We start from the raw sequence: 8,751 nt of genomic DNA, 5'->3' as shown, positions 1-8,751 counted from the left end.
AGTAAGAGCGTCCAACTCTCTCGTATGAACTGGTGAGTCTTGTTTTATCTCTATTCTAGGGAGAGGTGGGAGGGGTTAAGTTGGACACATTTGCATGTGTCAACGATCCACAATGATTTGCCCCCCAGGGCAAAAATTACTAAGAACAATACAAGCAACAAGAGCTAAAGGAGGAAGAAAGGAAGAAAATTGAATGTAGAAGATAGTTATTGGGCTTGTTAAAATCCCTCTTCATTGTTGACTATGCAAAAAGGCGAATGTGTCATGTAGCAATGATAGAAGGCTGTCGTGCATGTTGTTAGTAGCAGCAGGACTATGAAAAATGGGTTTAGAATTCAAATTTGTAGTTCTCGAGGAGTACTAACATGTCTTCACACTGCGGTTGTCTTGGCTATTAGGGTAAAGCAGTAGTGGGCTTCTGGTTGAAACCTACAGCAGTCATGCAGAGGAATGGGTAAAGGGCTGTGGAGTAGATCAATGTAGAGAACTCAGGGCACAGCTGTGGGAGGACATGTCCCCAGAAGCTACAATCCTGGAATATAATTGCAACATACACAGAGGTCTGATTACACATCTCTCCAGGGACCATACATAACACTGACTGCACAGAGCACAGCAGTGTGAGGTCTGACTACACATCTCTCCAGGGAGAATACATAACACTGGCTGCAGAGAGCACAGAGCACAGCAGTGTGAGGTCTGATTACACATCTCTCCAGGGACAATGCATAACACTGGCTGCAGAGAGCACAGAGCACAGCAGTGTGAGGTCTGATTACACATCTCTCCAGGGACACTACATAACACTGGCTGCAGAGAGCACAGAGCACAGCAGTGTGAGGTCTGATTACACATCTCTCCAGGGATAATACATAACACTGGCTGCAGAGAGCACAGAGCACAGCAGTGTGAGGTCTGATTACACATCTCTCCAGGGACAATACATAACACTGGCTGCAGAGAGCACAGAGCACAGCAGTGTGAGGTCTGATTACACATCTCTCCAGGGATAATACATAACACTGGCTGCAGAGAGCACAGAGCACAGAAGTATGAGGTCTGATTACACATCTCTCCAGGGACAATACATAACACTGGCTGCAGGGAGCACAGAGCACAGCAGTGTGTGGTCTGATTACACATCTCTCCAGGGATAATACATAACACTGGCTGCAGAGAGCACAGAGCACAGCAGTTTGAGGTATGATTACAAATCTCTCCAGGGACAATACATAACACTGGCTGCAGGGAGCACAGAGCACAGCAGTGTGAGGTCTGATTACACATCTCTCCAGCGACAATACATAACATTGGCTGCAGAGAGCACAGAGCACAGCAGTGTGAGGTGTGATTACACATCTCTCCAGGGACAATACATAACACTGGCTGCAGAGAGCACAGAGTACAGCAGTGTGAGGTCTGATTACACATCTCTCCAGGGACAATACATAACACTGGCTGCAGAGAGCACAGAGCACAGCAGTGTGAGGTCTGATTACACATCACTTCAGGGACAATACATAACACTGGCTGCAGAGAACAGAGCACAGCAGTGTGAGGTCTGATTACACATCTCTCCAGGGACAATATATAACACTGGCTGCAGAGAGCACAGAGCACAGCAGTGTGAGGTCTGATTACACATCTCTCCAGGGACAATATATAACACTGGCTGCAAAGAGCACAGAGCACAGCAGTGTGAGGTCTGATTACACATCTCTCCAGGGACAATTTATAACACTGACTGCAGAGAGCACAGAGCACAGCAGTGTGAGGTCTGATCACACATCTCTCCAGAGACAATACATAACACTGGCTGCAGAGAGCAAAGAGCACAGCAGTGTGAGGTCTGATTACACATCCCTTCAGGGACAATACATAACACTGGCTGCAGAGAGCAAAGAGCACAGCAGTGTGAGGTCTGATTACACATCTCTCCAGGGACAATAGATAACACTGGCTGCAGAGAGCACAGAGCACAGCAGTGTGAGGTCTGGTTACACATCTCTCCAGGGACAATACATAACACTGGCTGCAGAGAGCACAGAGCACAGCAGTGTGAGGTCTGATTACACATCTCTCCAGGGACAATACATAACACTGGCTGCAGAGAGCACAGAGCACAGCAGTGTGAGGTGTGATTACACATCTCTCCAGGGAGAATACATAACACTGGCTGCAGGGAGCACAGAGCACAGCAGTGTGAGGTCTGATTACACATCTCTCCAGGGAGAATACATAACACTGGCTGCAGAGAGCACAGAGCACAGCAGTGTGAGGTCTGATTACACATCTCTCCAGGGAGAATACATAACACTGGCTGCAGGGAGCACAGAGCACAGCAGTATGAGGTCTGATTAAACATCTCTGCAAAGAACAATATATAACACTATCACCAAAATATTGACAGATTTCCTTTAACCCTTTCATGACCAGTCAACTTAAAATGACATCAACTGGACTTCAAGGGATTTATGGGGAGGGCTCCTGGCCTAGCTCTATACATGGCAGGTGTCAGTAGAGAGGCAGTATAATCAGTCTATATTGGATCAGGCCTCCTGGGGGCCAAGCATGAAATAACTGTAAAAAAAATTTATATCTACTTATATCTACTTTTTGATTTTTTATATATGTATATAGAAATATAGACAGAGAAATACATACAAATAATTAGAGAATCCAAAACTGGTTCAGATCCACATCCAAAAGCTGCTGCAGGTTATCTTTGTGGATGGAAATCCTCTCTTCCTACTTCCTGCAGAGTGAGACGGGAAGTGACAAATACTATGGAAAGTGTTCATACACATGGGGGGGGGGGGGATTCATTATGGCTTCTTTACCAGTTTTTGCCATTCTCCCACCCACCTACCACTATGGGCTTGTCGGAGCAGAGAAAGGAGTGGAGGGCCGGGAAGTCCCAATAAATTCCCTCCACTGTGTCAAAACGTCATACAGAGCTGGGGTTTGCTACATAATACAGCAAACACCCACTATTAATACCTACGACCGATGCAAGTGTTAACGCTTCCGATGTTGCTACAGTAGTATTGCACTATATGGTAGGAACGATCAGACCATCTAGGGTATAAAGTACCCTAGAGGGTCAAAAAAAAGCAGAAAAAGTTCGAAAAAATTAAAAATTAAAAAAACCCTAAATATTTAAATCCTAGAACTGATATAAATCGTAATCAGCATTAAAATCCACAAACACATTAGGTATCGCCGCGTCTCAAAAATGCCATCAATCTATCAAAATATAAAAACGGATACTCCTAACGGTGAATCCAATAACGGAAAATAGCGCCCAAATGTCTCAAAATGCTATTTATACACCATTTTACATCACATTAAAAAAAATGTAATAAAAAGTTTGCACATGGTAGCAATAAAAACGTCACCTTATTTAACTCACAGCTCCGAACACCATAGTATGAAAAAGTTATTAGCGTCAGAAGATGGCAAAAAAGAATTTTCGGGCACATTTATTTTTTAAAAAATTGTATTAAAAAAAGTAGACGTATCATTTGGAGCCCACAGTGAAAGTTCGTAAAACCTGAACCCTCAACAAAATGACGCAAATTCCATTTTTATTCCATTCTCACCACATTGGGAATTTTTTTTTTCCAGTTTTCCAGTACATGGCATAGAATAATAAATAAGGTCAGGAAGCCTTCTTGTCATGTCCCTGGACTTGTATCTATTTATTGTCATGTATATGTGTTATACTGCTTTGCCTTTTGACCCTCCTGTCTTCCTGTCCTCTAGCTGCAGTAGTGTAACTCCTCCCCTCTCCCTCATGTAAGCAGCCATCTTTGTCAGCAAAAGCATATATATGAATGTCTCTGCTACCCTGGCAAATTATATCCTTTTCACGCCGTTGTAACCAGCATTTCTTCAAAATTTCTGCACCAAATAAAGCTGGAATCTTCCTACATGCTTCTTCAATGGAGTTGACACTATCTGACATTAAGTGATTTTGGTGTAAGTACTGGTTAAAGCAAAGATATAAGACTATCTATAAAACACCTGCTTACAGCCAGGTTATTGAGTCAGAATACTTCTGGCTACTGATGTAAGAAGAGTGAAAACCAGTTTCATGCCCTTAAGTTTAAAGCAACATTTTCTTTAAAAATTTTTTTACAAAATCCTTCGAAAAGATTCCGGAATCCAGGTCAACGCCTCAATGTTACTGGAATCCAGGTCAACGACTCAATGTTACCGGAATCCAGCCCAACGACTGAATGTTACATAAGATAATAAACCATAATTGTAATTTTTGACATGAGAAGGTCATGAAATATTTCGACTCACCTTTTACTGAGCACTTACCCACCAGGCTCAGTGTTTCACATCTTTCCCACATACCCCGTTACACACACAAAACGGAATACACAAATATTAGAATGCACACCACAGTCACTCGAGAACCTCTTGTGGGCCACCAGTGCTAAAACATTCAATGGTTAACTACATAGTCAACAAGAAGAGGGCCTAATGTGGGGGCAACACCCTGATCCCTACTTAAAATCATGTGGGGTTGATACTGGAATGAAAGAGCCATATGAGGTGGGGAAATCTCAGTTGAACTCTTACGTTTGAGTTACTTAGCTCAAACAAAGAAGTAAAGGGAAGGATTGGGACAAAGACAATTCTATATAATAGTATAAATACAATGTTATTTTGATGTAAAAAGGCATCTAGACCCTTTTTGAAGCTCTCTCCTCTCCCTGCTGTGCTTAGCTCCTGAGGCAGGCTATTCCAGGCTTTAACTCAAAACGAACAGCTTCTTCATAATTTCACCAACACAAGAAGAAGTTTCAGGCCATTTGCTGTTTGCTCAAGACCTTTGTCACACATCAGAGCTCCTGTCTGCTGCAATTTTTGCAATGCTACATCAAAAAGGGAAATCTACCATCAATATCCATCATGATAAACCAGGGACACTAACTCAAAGATCCAGACACTGTGACAGTGGTCATCTTCTTATATCTGTCGTCCATGGCCTCTTTCCTTCTAAAAAATCATCTTTTAAATTTATGCTTATCAGTCAAAGAGGATGTGGGGGACATTACCATTCTGTGCTGTAGCTTCACAGGTTGTTACATTGTGTTATCCCCCCTCAGTGTGAAGTTACAGCACGGAGGGGGGTCTGGTAACGCCCCACAGAGCCCTTCTGGCTTATTAGCATAATTATAAAAGATGATTTTAAAAGGGAGGTGGCCATGGATAATATAATATAAGAAGATTACCACAGTCATGTGACCTGGATCTATGAGTAATGATGATTATCATGATGGATTTTGATGGTAGATTTCCGCTTACAATAGAAAAAAGTTGTTAAAAGGAAATAAACTTTAAAAGATTGAATTGAATCCAGTCCATTCCACACAGGACTTCACTTGAGATTTGAGAAATGTTCCCCTATTGAAGTCTTCCCAGTGTCCTTTCTCTCATTCTAGTGGTGAAAACGGTGTTCCTGGATGGCTGATCGCCCAGGTCCACAGACCCATTCTCTACGGTGATGTGAATGAAGGTTCCCTTATGTGAACCTCAATGGAAGATGGTGTCATGTGATGGAAACGTATCAAGACGTTACAAGAGTAGACACAAGAAAGGTAGAGTTTCCAAACCTCGTCCAAGGAAAGTGCATGTACAATAAATTAGGAGCGCTCCAGAGGCCACTGACTTCACATGAAGAAACTTGTATTCCGACAACTTCGTAAGGAAGACCACGGCAAATCCAAGTTAGGCCTACAATTACCCAACCGACTCAGCCTTCAAGATAACTTTTCTAACTGCTGTTCCCTATCTTTTGTATAGTAGTTAATTATAATATTTCCCCAGCTGTCATAGCAGCAACTTCCTAGAGACAACCAAACGTCTCACCAACCGTCTCTGTAGTACCTCACTAATACAATAGATCACTGCAGGATCTCTCACCACGCACGGTCAAGACGCAGGATTATAAGGATACGTCAGGATTCAGGATTACTGGATCCTCTGGACCACCACAGAAGGTGGTACTAGTCTACACCTGGGACCGGAATCTAAGTGACACATAGTCTTCACCAGAGCCCGCCGCAAAGCAGGATGGTCTTGCTACAGCAGGGTACCACCAGGTCGTTCCGAGGTCGAGGTACCTTAGCGAAAGACAGTCTCGTGGGCAGGTTCAGGGTCAGGGCAGGTGGCAGAGATGCAAGGTCAAGTCCAATCCGGGGTCAGCAACGGGAGGTCCAGGCAGATGGGAACGGGAACACAGGAACACGGGACACAGGAACACGGGAACACAGGGACACGGGAACACAGGGACACGGGAACACAGGGACAAGGGAACACAGGGACATGGGAACACAGGGACACGGGAACACGGGACTCAGGAACACAGGAACACAAGACTCAGGAACACAGGAATACTCAGAAATGTTGCAGGGAAGCTTTCTCAATGGCGTAGGTACAAAAATCCATCAGGGTTTACAGGAAGAAGCAGGCTTAAATAGATTTCCTGAAAATGGCCAGTGGCAATTAGTGGCGAGCTGGCCCTTTAAATCTTTTGAAGGGGGTGCGTGTGCGCCCTAGGAATCGGGAACGCCCACGCACAGCCGAGGAGGATAGAGCATGAGCTGGGACTGGTAAGTTGCGCTTGCGACTAGCTGGCGAGGGGAGAGGTGCACAGGTGAGCCTGCAATATGGGTCGCGGGACCACCCGTGACAACAAGGAAGTTACACCAGTGCCTCTCCTCACTTTCCTAGCAGGTCCCTACCAGTAGTCATAGCTGACTCTTCTCGAAAATACTGAAAACAGGCCCCCGGCTTATTGTCCTAACCACTAAGGAGAGTAGGCCAGGTTTCGCTGACTCACCATTATATCATAATATCGCCATGCTTGTAACATTATATAGAGGGGTAGGATCTTGAAAAAATAGTTTCCAGCAATCGGCTATGTCAAAATCTCACTTGTCAACCAAGGCATTACAAACATGAAGACTGTCAACACCACCAGGGCCCCAGGCCTCATACATAAATAGCTATGCTATATATATATCTCCATCACCTTATAAAAAAATGTTAATTTCAGGGGAAAAGCTTTCTCGATTTCTCTCGATGTACAGTGAGATTCCCCTCATGTGGCATTTACTAATCCAGCAATCTCTAATAATCATGGAGGTCTCCCGCTAGAATACTGGGACTGTCTAGATATTTTCATTGTAGCTTCCTGCACATCAAAATCACTTTTCTTTGTCTATCTGTAATGGTGGAGGATCCATGGCGATAAGACTCCACAAGCCTACATGGGGGCCTTAATTGTCAGTCTCAGTAAGGAGCACTCTAACTTCCCGACCCTAGTCACAAGCCTCTCACTCAATCAAACCAGTTCCCTACACTGTACTGAGGAGACCCAATCAGGTCGAAACAGCACTGTCTACAGTTAGGAGACTGTTCCTTCTGGAATAGATATACTGGTTTGGTTTAATCCCGCTTCTTATGATAAGGCTTCTTGTAGGTCATGCTTGATGTCAAGAGAACTGCCTCACAAGGTAGCTAAAAGAGGCGTGGTTTCCTTATCCCATCTGGAAAATTTAGCATATTTTCCCAGAATCCTCCTAGTGGAGAATCCATGGCTATAAGACTCCACACGCCGACATGGTGGCCTTAATTGGCAGTCTGTGTAAGGAGAACTCTTACTTCCCGACAATGGTTTACTATAGTCTGACAGCTACAAACACCGGCTCATCCATTTTTATATATCTTTTTATGGAACTCCACTTCAACTCGTCATCGGCAACTTATATGACCAGACCATGGTGAAAACGTGTTTCAGTATGTAAAGATTAATTCTGCATCTTCGCCGTACAAAACTATGATCTGGCTGTCAGTGATACTCATGGTATCATAACATGGTCTCCCCTGGGTTCTACCCGCAGTTCCCATTGACTCTCATTTTCGAATGGGTGGTTGATGACAAGAACTGTGAGATTCAAATTTGGCAAAACACTGATTACACGAGATAGTGAAGGCATTTCTGTAGCCCTAGTGCCAGCCATATTGCATATGATGTCCATGTCCGAAGCGAGGGTCGGTAGAGGTTATATGTCATTGCTACATTTCTTATTGTTAGGATCAGTGGATCCTCTGGACCACCGCGGGAGATGTAACTAGCCAACACCCGGAACCGGAGCCTAGCGGCACCTGGTATTCACCAGAGCCCGCCGCAAAGCGGGTTGGACTTGCTGCGGCAGGATACCACTAGGTCGTTCCCAGGTGTGACTAGCCCACGGTGGCAGCCGAGGTCGAGGTACCTTAGCGGATGACAATGTCGTAGACAGGTCCAGGCACAGGGTCAGGGCAGGCGGCAGAGATGCAACGTCAGGTCCAAGTCCGGGGTCAGCAACAGGAGGTCCAGGCAGGTGGGAACGGGAACACAGGCACACGGAACACAGCAACACGGAGGAACTCAGGTAACACGGCAACACAGGACTCAGGAGCGGGAACACACAGGAACGCAGGAATACACAGGAAAGCAGGAATACACAGGAACGCAGGAATACACAGGAACGCAGGAATACACAGGAAAGCAGGAATACACAGGAACGCAGGAATAATCGCTTGTAAGCTTTCTCTAAGGCTATGAGGCACAAAGATCCGGCAAGGGTAACAGGAAGAGGCAGGCTTATGAAGAATTGGGCAATATGGCCAGCACCAATTAATGGCGCGCTGGCCCTTTAAATTTGGAGAAGGTGCCGCGCGCGCGCC

The sequence above is a fragment of the Engystomops pustulosus genome, chromosome 6, assembly GCF_040894005.1.
Source record: "Engystomops pustulosus chromosome 6, aEngPut4.maternal, whole genome shotgun sequence".
In the NCBI taxonomy this organism is placed as follows: domain Eukaryota; kingdom Metazoa; phylum Chordata; class Amphibia; order Anura; family Leptodactylidae; genus Engystomops; species Engystomops pustulosus.
This window is presented reverse-complemented; position numbering follows the sequence as displayed.